The sequence below is a fragment of the Culex pipiens genome, unplaced genomic scaffold (genome assembly GCF_016801865.2).
Source record: "Culex pipiens pallens isolate TS unplaced genomic scaffold, TS_CPP_V2 Cpp_Un0199, whole genome shotgun sequence".
Lineage (NCBI taxonomy): Eukaryota > Metazoa > Arthropoda > Insecta > Diptera > Culicidae > Culex > Culex pipiens.
Window position 1 is genome coordinate 6831 of NW_026293016.1, and position 9472 is coordinate 16302.

The 9472-nt window shown below is 42.7% G+C and overlaps 1 pseudogene; it reads left to right on the forward strand.

Annotated features, from left to right (window-relative positions):
* Positions 1-4858: 4858 nt before the first annotated feature.
* Positions 4859-8436, forward strand: LOC120427738 (uncharacterized; annotated as a pseudogene).
* Positions 8437-9472: the final 1036 nt, after the last annotated feature.

Here is a 9472-nt window from a genome sequence, read left to right on the forward strand (position 1 = left end):
ACCGGGAGGACATTTACGGAACCATACAAATTTGGGCAATATGGGTATCAAAATTCATGGTTTTTGATACTGGTAATGAAAATGGCCATTTAGGCAGAATTGGCCACACCCCGAGTGGCCATTGCCCTGAGGGAAGGTTCTACCGGGAGGACATTTACTGAACCATAAAAATTTGTGCATTATTGGTATAAATATTCATTGTTTTTGATACTGGTGATGAAAATGCCATTTTGGCAGGATTGGCCACACCCGGAGTGGACATTGCCCTGAGGGAAGGTTCTACCGGAGGACATTTACGGAACCATACAAATTTGGGCAATATGGGTATCAAAATTCATGGTTTTTGATACTGGTAATGAAAATGCCTTTTTGGCAGATTGGCCACACCCGGAGTGGCCATTGCCCTGAGGGAAGGTTCTACCGGGAGGACATTTACGGAACCATACGACTTGGGCAATATGGGTATCAAAATTCATGGTTTTTGATACTGGTGATGAAAATGGCCATTTTGACAGGATTGGCCACACCCGGAGTGGCCATGGCCCTGAGGGAAGGTTCTACCGGGGGGACATTTATCGAACCATACGACTTGGGCAATATGGGTATCAAAATTCATGGTTTTTGATACTGGTGATGAAAATGGCCATTTTGGCAGGATTGGCCACACCCGGAGTGGCCATTGCCCTGAGGGAAGGTTCTACCGGGAGGACATTTACGGAACCATACAAATTTGGGCAATATGGGTATCAAAATTCATGGTTTTTGATACTGGTGATGAAAATGGCCATTTTGGCAGGATTGGCCACACCCGGAGTGGCCATTGCCCTGAGGGAAGGTTCTACCGGGAGGACATTTACGGAACCATACAAATTTGGGCAATATGGGTATCAAAATTCATGGTTTTTGATACTGGTGATGAAAATGGCCATTTTGGCAGGATTGGCCACACCCGGAGTGGCCATTGCCCTGAGGGAAGGTTCTACCGGGAGGACATTTACGGAACCATACAAATTTGGGCAATATGGGTATCAAAATTCATGGTTTTTGATACTGGTAATGAAAATGGCCATTTTGGCAGGATTGGCCACACCCGGAGTGGCCATTGCCCTGAGGGAAGGTTCTACCGGGAGGACATTTACGGAACCATACAAATTTGGGCAATATGGGTATCAAAATTCATGGTTTTTGATACTGGTAATGAAAATGACCATTTTGGCAGGATTGGCCACACCCGGAGTGGCCATTGCCCTGAGGGAAGGTTCTACCGGGAGGACATTTACGGAACCATACAAATTTGGGCAATATGGGTATCAAAATTCATGGTTTTTGATACTGGTAATGAAAATGGCCATTTTGGCAGGATTGGCCACACCCGGAGTGGCCAGTGCCCTGAGGGAAGGTTCTACCGGGAGGACATTTACGGAACCATACAAATTTGGGCAATATGGGTATCAAAATTCATGGTTTTTGATACTGGTGATGAAAATGGCCATTTTGGCAGAATTGGCCACACCCGGAGTGGCCAGTGCCCTGAGGGAAGGTTCTACCGGGAGGACATTTACGGAACCATACGACTTGGGGCAATATGGGTATCAAAATTCATGGTTTTTGATACTGGTGATGAAAATGGCCATTTTGGCAGGATTGGCCACACCCGGAGTGGCCATTGCCCTGAGGGAAGGTTCTACCGGGAGGACATTTACGGAACCATACAAATTTGGGCAATATGGGTATCAAAATTCATGGTTTTTGATACTGGTGATGAAAATGGCCATTTTGGCAGAATTGGCCACACCCGGAGTGGCCATTGCCCTGAGGGAAGGTTCTACCGGGAGGACATTTACGGAACCATACGACTTGGGCAATATGGGTATCAAAATTCATGGTTTTTGATACTGGTGATGAAAATGGCCATTTTGGCAGGATTGGCCACACCCGGAGTGGCCATTGCCCTGAGGGAAGGTTCTACCGGGAGGACATTTACGGAACCATACAAATTTGGGCAATATGGGTATCAAAATTCATGGTTTTTGATACTGGTAATGAAAATGGCCATTTTGGCAGGATTGGCCACACCCGGAGTGGCCATTGCCCTGAGGGAAGGTTCTACCGGGAGGACATTTACGGAACCATACAAATTTGGGCAATATGGGTATCAAAATTCATGGTTTTTGATACTGGTGATGAAAATGGCCATTTTGGCAGGATTGGCCACACCCGGAGTGGCCATTGCCCTGAGGGAAGGTTCTACCGGGAGGACATTTACGGAACCATACAAATTTGGGCAATATGGGTATCAAAATTCATGGTTTTTGATACTGGTAATGAAAATGGCCATTTTGGCAGGATTGGCCACACCCGGAGTGGCCATTGCCCTGAGGGAAGGTTCTACCGGGAGGACATTTAGGGAACCATACAAATTTGGGCAATATGGGTATCAAAATTCATGGTTTTTGATACTGGTAATGAAAATGAACATTTTGGCAGGATTGGCCACACCCGGAGTGGCCATTGCCCTGAGGGAAGGTTCTACCGGGAGGACATTTACGGAACCATACAAATTTGGGCAATATGGGTATCAAAATTCATGGTTTTTGATACTGGTAATGAAAATGACCATTTTGGCAGAATTGGCCACACCCGGAGTGGCCATTGCCCTGAGGGAAGGTTCTACCGGGAGGACATTTACGGAACCATACGACTTGGGGCAATATGGGTATCAAAATTCATGGTTTTTGATACTGGTGATGAAAATGGCCATTTTGGCAGGATTGGCCACACCCGGAGTGGCCATTGCCCTGAGGGAAGGTTCTACCGGGAGGACATTTATGGAACCATACAAATTAGGGCAATATGGGTATCAAAATTCATGGTTTTTGATACTGGTAATGAAAATTGCCATTTTGGCAGGATTGGCCACACCCGGAGTGGCCAGTGCCCTGAGGGAAGGTTCTACCGGGGGGACATTAATCGAACCATACGACTTGGGGCAATATGGGTATCAAAATTCATGGTTTTTTAAACTGGTAATGAAAATGGCCATTTTGACCGGATTGGCCACACCCGGAGTGGCAATTGCCCTGGGGAAGGTTCTACCGGGGGGACATTAATCGAACCATACGACTTGGGGCAATATGGGTATCAAAATTCATGGTTTTTGAAACTTGTAATGAAAATGGCCATTTTGACCGGATTGGCCACACCCGGAGTGGCCAGTGCCCTCGGGAAGGTTCTACCGTGGGGACATTAATCGAACCATACGACTTAGGGCAATATGGGTATTACCACTCCGGGTGTGGCCAATGTGTGTGTGTGTGTGCAACCAACCAAACGGGACCACGCGGCCGCTTCTTACAAATTGAGTTGTTTTCATGTATTTTTAGATCTACATTCTATACATGCAAATAACTCGCATAGGCATTTGGAAGGTGTTAGCTCTGCCGAGCTTCGGTGACCCATTTCTACGCTGGCTAGCCGAGCGCTAGGTACTTCTGCTTTATCGACAAGCCCCGCCCTGAAGAACGTTTGCACCAATCGGGTTCAAACGTTATTTAGAACTTCCGAACCCTTGTCAAATGGACACCCGGATGAACGAGGATGATTTAGTGACCATATAGAAACATTAAATTACCTTTTAGGAAATGGTGACGATTTGTCAAATTGTTGGTTCAAAAATATGGAGTTATGTTTTCACAAATAGTCAGTATTTGAAAAATTGTTAATTTAAATTTTAAATGCTGCAAGAATTTGATCATATTCCTGATTATGAATTAAATATTTGACAGATCTTATGATTTTAGAGAACAACATGTAAAATTTTAGTGTTACACCTCGTTTAACACGTTGTTTGTGTACATAGGACCTTTTCAGATAAACTATATTGATGCATAAATATTTTTTTGATTTTAATCAAAATTCTTTTTAAAGAAGCTGTTTGTACAAAATTAGAAATTGATATATTATACCATGTTTTTTTTATTTAATCTACATGAAGTATAAACATGATTTTAGTTGAAAAACGTAACTTAATCCACCTTTAGGTGGTTGGTGCCTTCCTCTCATTTATAGAGTGATTACAATCCCCTAAAGTGTCCACATGGTTTATGGATCTCCAGACTCCAGACTTTTTATCAAGATTATACAGACACCGCCTTTCAGGAAAATGGCATCCCTCTACAAGGCTTTTTTCGTGGCGATCAGAAAATTTGAGGTTATGTAAATTCAGACCATTTTTAAACTGCTTGTAGTTTTAGATAGGTAAGTCAGATCTTGAAAATTCTTGATCCACAAGAAAGGTCTTCTCATATGCTTTCTAAAAATATATAACATGTGAGGGTTTCATGAAAAAACCACCCTTTTTACCATAATTTTAGTTTAATATGAAACAGTTTTTTAAACATAACTTTTTAAATACATGATCAAACTGCATGAATTTAAATAGCAACTTAGGGGACGTTAAGACGGATCGATTAAAACCATTCCGGCCAAAATCGGTTGAGCCTGTGACAAGATATTCCAGTGACATTGATTTGGTACACATGTCTACATACAGCCAAACACACAGACATTTGCTCAGCTGGTGATTCTGAGTCGATATGTACAAATGATGGTAGATCTAGGAGGTCTAACTAAAAAGTTCGTTTTTCGAGTGATTTTATAGCCTTTCCTCAGTAAAGTGAGGAAGGCAAAAACATAGTTTCATAGCATCCTACTCTGGCCAAAATTTGTTGGTGACATCAACATTCAACTACATGGCCTTATTTTTTAGTTTAATTATTTTTAACAAAACCAATTCTCAACAATTGGGTCCTTAAATTAAGCTTAAATTTGTGATATTATTGTTCACTACGATAAAGCTTATTTTTCTGAGTACAATGACCTTTTGAACGACCTCAAAGGATTTAAAATGGATTTTTAATTCAATTTTTAAAAATTAACTTCACGGCCCTTCTTGACAGAAAAGGTCCTACTTGACAGCTCGTTCCAAGGGGACCAATATTTTTTTTGCATTAAAATGAAAAAAAAGTGATCAGAAATGGTTTTTAATCGTGTTTTTTACCGTTGTACATAAAAATGGACATAGGGCTTTAGTACCCAATTTGCTTGGGCTGCATTTTCAAAAAAAAGTTTCATGCGTTTCAATGTCGTTGGTTGCATCCAAGTTTTAATGCATTCCACTTGTATCCAACATTGCATAATATAGATCGACTTAATTAATCAATCGACATGATCGACATAAATGGCCGAACCCCCCTTTGAACATCTGTCAAAACCGTCAAAACAAAAAGTTGTCGCTGCTGCAAATGGAGGTGCAAAATAATTGTGGTGGCCGATTCCGGACCCTGTTTCGTGCGTGCAATCTGCTGTTTATTGAGATTTTCCGGTTCGGGACGAATGTTTTGGATGAGCTGGTTCAGTCGGAACTGCCGCGGGCGGACCGGGTGCCGGCGCTGAAGGACAACGAAAGATGAGGTGCTGTACAATCTGTTTCAACTGCCGTTGGAGAAGCTCCGCCGGTTTTGCGAGGAATCGTTTGTTGAGTAAGTTGGAACATGTTTCGTTTAATTATTTTGAGATCATCACACATCTTTCGTTTTCAGCGTAATCCGGTGCGAATCTTGCAGATTATGGAGCACCATTGCGCCGATCGCTGGCGGCGTGATGCTGCTGTACGAAGAGTTTGCATCGCTTCGATCTACCTGGTGTTGATCAAGGAACTGGTCGAGCGGCTCAACGTGGACACGACCGACAGCCAAACGGCAAAGCACATGAGCCAGTTGCTGGAGCTGGGAATGCTCGATGCGAAGCTTATCATTCCACATTTGTCCACGATGAGCGACGAACTGAGGAACCTGGAATCTTACGTGGTGCACAACTGTGTCCTGCAGATCATGGGCAAAGCCATCGTGACTGAGCTTACCTAGGAGGAACTGGCCGATGAGCTGAAGGAAACGCGCGATGACTTCCTGCATGATTTGTTCAACCACACGATGGACGTTTCGGCCCATGTCCGCTCGAAGGTGCTTCAGATTAGGCACTACATTCAGGGCCAGAACGCGGTTCCACTTAGCTGGCAGCACCAGGTGCTAGAAGGTACCGTCGAACGGCTCGAGGACAAGTCACTGCTGGTGCGCAAGAACTCGATCGCGTTGATCAAAACCTCCCTCGAGCATAATCCGTTCTCCGCTAAGCTCTCCCTGGCGGAACTTTGCAGGCAGTATGGGACGGAAGACTGCCAGCCGCAGGAAATTCGCAACAAGATGGTATAGCAGGACGCGGCGCTCAAGAAAACCGAACAGCAGTGCGTGTTCTACATGATGTTCTTGAAAGTGTACTACGTCAAGACCCGGCACGGCTTGAAGCTGAACGAGGAGTTCCAGAAGAAGGAAACGAGGTCAATTTCCTGGAGGATTCGATCCGTTTCGCAGAAATCATTTCGGACGCGGTGCCTATGCTGCAAGACATGGTGATGTCCAAGTCCCAAACGGCTGTGTACGAAGCGCCTCAGCTTACCTGTTTGGGATCAAGGGAATCGAAAGTGGAGTACAGCATAATGAGCAGTTCCGATGCCGGGCGGACGAACTGTACGACGCGCTGACGCGACAGGACATGGTGCAGCATTTACGCAGGGTCATGTTAAGAGAGAGAGAGTGAGTAATTTTTTTTATAACGTTCCGTTTTTGAAAAACTCACAGCTTGAAATTGAAAAAGATCATTAAAGTAGCTAAATTTATTTGAAAACGATGTTTTTCAACTTTTCAAAATGGTATTAAATTAAAAATACGGAATTTAGCATTTTGTTTTGTATTTTACAGCAAAAACTTGTGTGTTGTGAAAGGCTAGTCCACAAAGCGCGCGCTCTCTCTCTTGTATTTATATTTCTGTTTTCTCCCGTCGCGCGCGGCGACAAACAAAAGAAGTCTGCGCTGGAAATTGACAAGTCAAAACTCCTCTTGTTTTGGTGCGTTTCGTCGTGGTCGTCGCGGTTCGCGATTGTTTATTAGCATCTTCACTATTTTCGCGTTCGTGTGTTGTGTTTTCAAAAGTGAGTGTAAAAAGAACTGCCTTCCATCCTCACAGCAAGTATTGGCTGCGTTTGTTTACATCCGTGAGCAGCTAGAAAAAAAAGTTCCATCCTTCCGTCCAGCGGGATCGAAGCCGCCGAGGAGGAAAAACAACACAAAGGAGACAATTGAGTGGTTTTCCGGATCGTTTGTTTTCAGAAGTGTCTGCTTCTAGGGTGCTACGTGAAACTCCAGCAGGTTTGTTTACTTTCAAGAACTGACCTTTGAATCAACCAAAACAAATCAACCGGAAAATCACGCAAACTTTTAATAAATTTTAATGCAAACAAACATGTTTTTTTCAGATTTCGACGAAAAGTACCTTTCCAGATTTGCGATTCCGACCCCAGCTGCCCCTTTTCATATGTTGCTCCTGATTTGTAAAATTTACCTCTCGGAATCGATACTTGTGATTTCTTTTTCTATTTCACAGGACTGAAATCCGGATATCAATCTAGGTTTCTATGTAGGAGAAGAATCCTAATTCTCCCTACAAAGGTAAAGTTTGGGACGGATTTTTTTTTTCTATAGCAAAATTCAAATCTTTTCGAGCGGCCAAGCCGCAGTTGATATTCTGTTGACGGAGCTGGCAATAAAACCAATGCTGCCCGAGAGTCTTCGGCCTAAGTGGAAACATTACAAAGAATGTACTGGTATGTATGTCGAGAAGTTTTATTTTTTATTCCTACATTGCTTTTTTATGTCAAGCTCGTTCTTTGTCCATCGGATAAATCAGAAGTACTCTGTTTGATTTGCGCTTTCAAATTATGTTCTCAAAATTCTCCCATTTCAAATGTGAAACTCGAATTATTTACAGATTTTGTATCGAGGATGTAATTTATTCAACGTAGAGTGGAATATCACCAAGGGACTTGAATATTATATTGTAAATAAATACATTGTGGTTTATTTTGTTTTGTTTTTTCAAGGTTTGTACCTGAAGCCTGCTTTGAACTGAACTTGAATTTCGTCAAGTGCGACAAGATCATCAGGGTACGACACGCTCTCATCAACCAGCGGTCCCACAAACTACAGATAACCGGCGTGATACAGCTGCGCCGTTTCCTTTCTCAAGCAATTTCAAGTCAAGCAGAGTACCTGATCGACGACGTCCACAGGATGGCGAAGATGGAGCTGGCATCGCAAATACTACCGTTGTGCTGGATGGGGCGTACGACTTTGATCAACCTCCTGCTGTAGCGAAAGTTTCCTTGAGATTTATTGAGTTTAGAATTAGAAATGCCTTATTTTTTTAACAAGCCAAACCTGAATTTAGACACACGCAATACCTCTTCTTCCCTGAATTAAACACCTGTTAAAAGGAACTCCCTTTTTTAGCTTAGGATTATTCGATCATTGTACTACTAAAATGACAAAATAAATTAAAAAAAAACTGTACTGTTTTTTTGCTAAAAAAAAATCCGAAAACCCTTGAAAAATTGATGTTAATTCGAGTTGTTACAACTATTTCCCAAAATGTAACGCGCCATGAAAAATCACTCAAATAACTATTTAAAACCATAAAAATAATATTTGAGAAATAGTGAAATCCCTAAAATTTATACGCAAAAATGAACTTTCAAAAAACATTTGACATAGTATCGCTAGAGGAAAAAATCAAATAGTGAATATTGCTAACAACATATATGGGGAATAGTTCACTATTTGAGAGACGGTGAACGGCCCGAGCGGTTTAGGCTTTCAGGATTTTTGTGATATTTACTTGTAGAGTCAAAACAGATCAGTAAACTTCACTTATTTGTATATTACACTTTTTAAAGATTACATTTTTGCGGTAACACTCTCAACTTTTACGCGCACGATCACATCACTTTGCATTAAGATCTTCGTCGAGCCAGTTCTCTACGTTGAAGCCAGACTTGTCCTCCAGACCACTGCGCCGAGCCATGCCAGACCCCGAACTCCTAAGTCCCGGGTGGACTCTTCACTGCGGCTAAGTCCCGACGGACTCTTCTCGGCGGCTAAGTCCCGGCGGACTGCGGCCTCCACCGCTAAGTCCGGCTGGACTGGAACCTCTGCTACTGGTGGCTGCTGGCGGGTCTGGCTGGTCTGGGGCGTCTTCTGGAACTGGAACTGGACTGGAACAAGAACTGGAACTAACTGCAACTAACTGCCCTCCTCAAGAATTTTGGGGTTTTTATAGTCAGTCCCCGAAAACTCTACTAAATTTTGTTCTACTAAAAGTGGTCCGTTTCGATGAGAAGCATCGATGAACCTCATGAATTAAATTATGCAGACCTCTGCAATTCTTCATGACTTTCCGTATGGTGTAGTGAGTACACCTCAAAATCGGAATCATGGGTTCGAACCATTGTCGTGAAACTTTAAATTATGTTATTGGAATATCAAAATTATGTTCCTAAAACATTCTCAAAATGTTGGTCAAT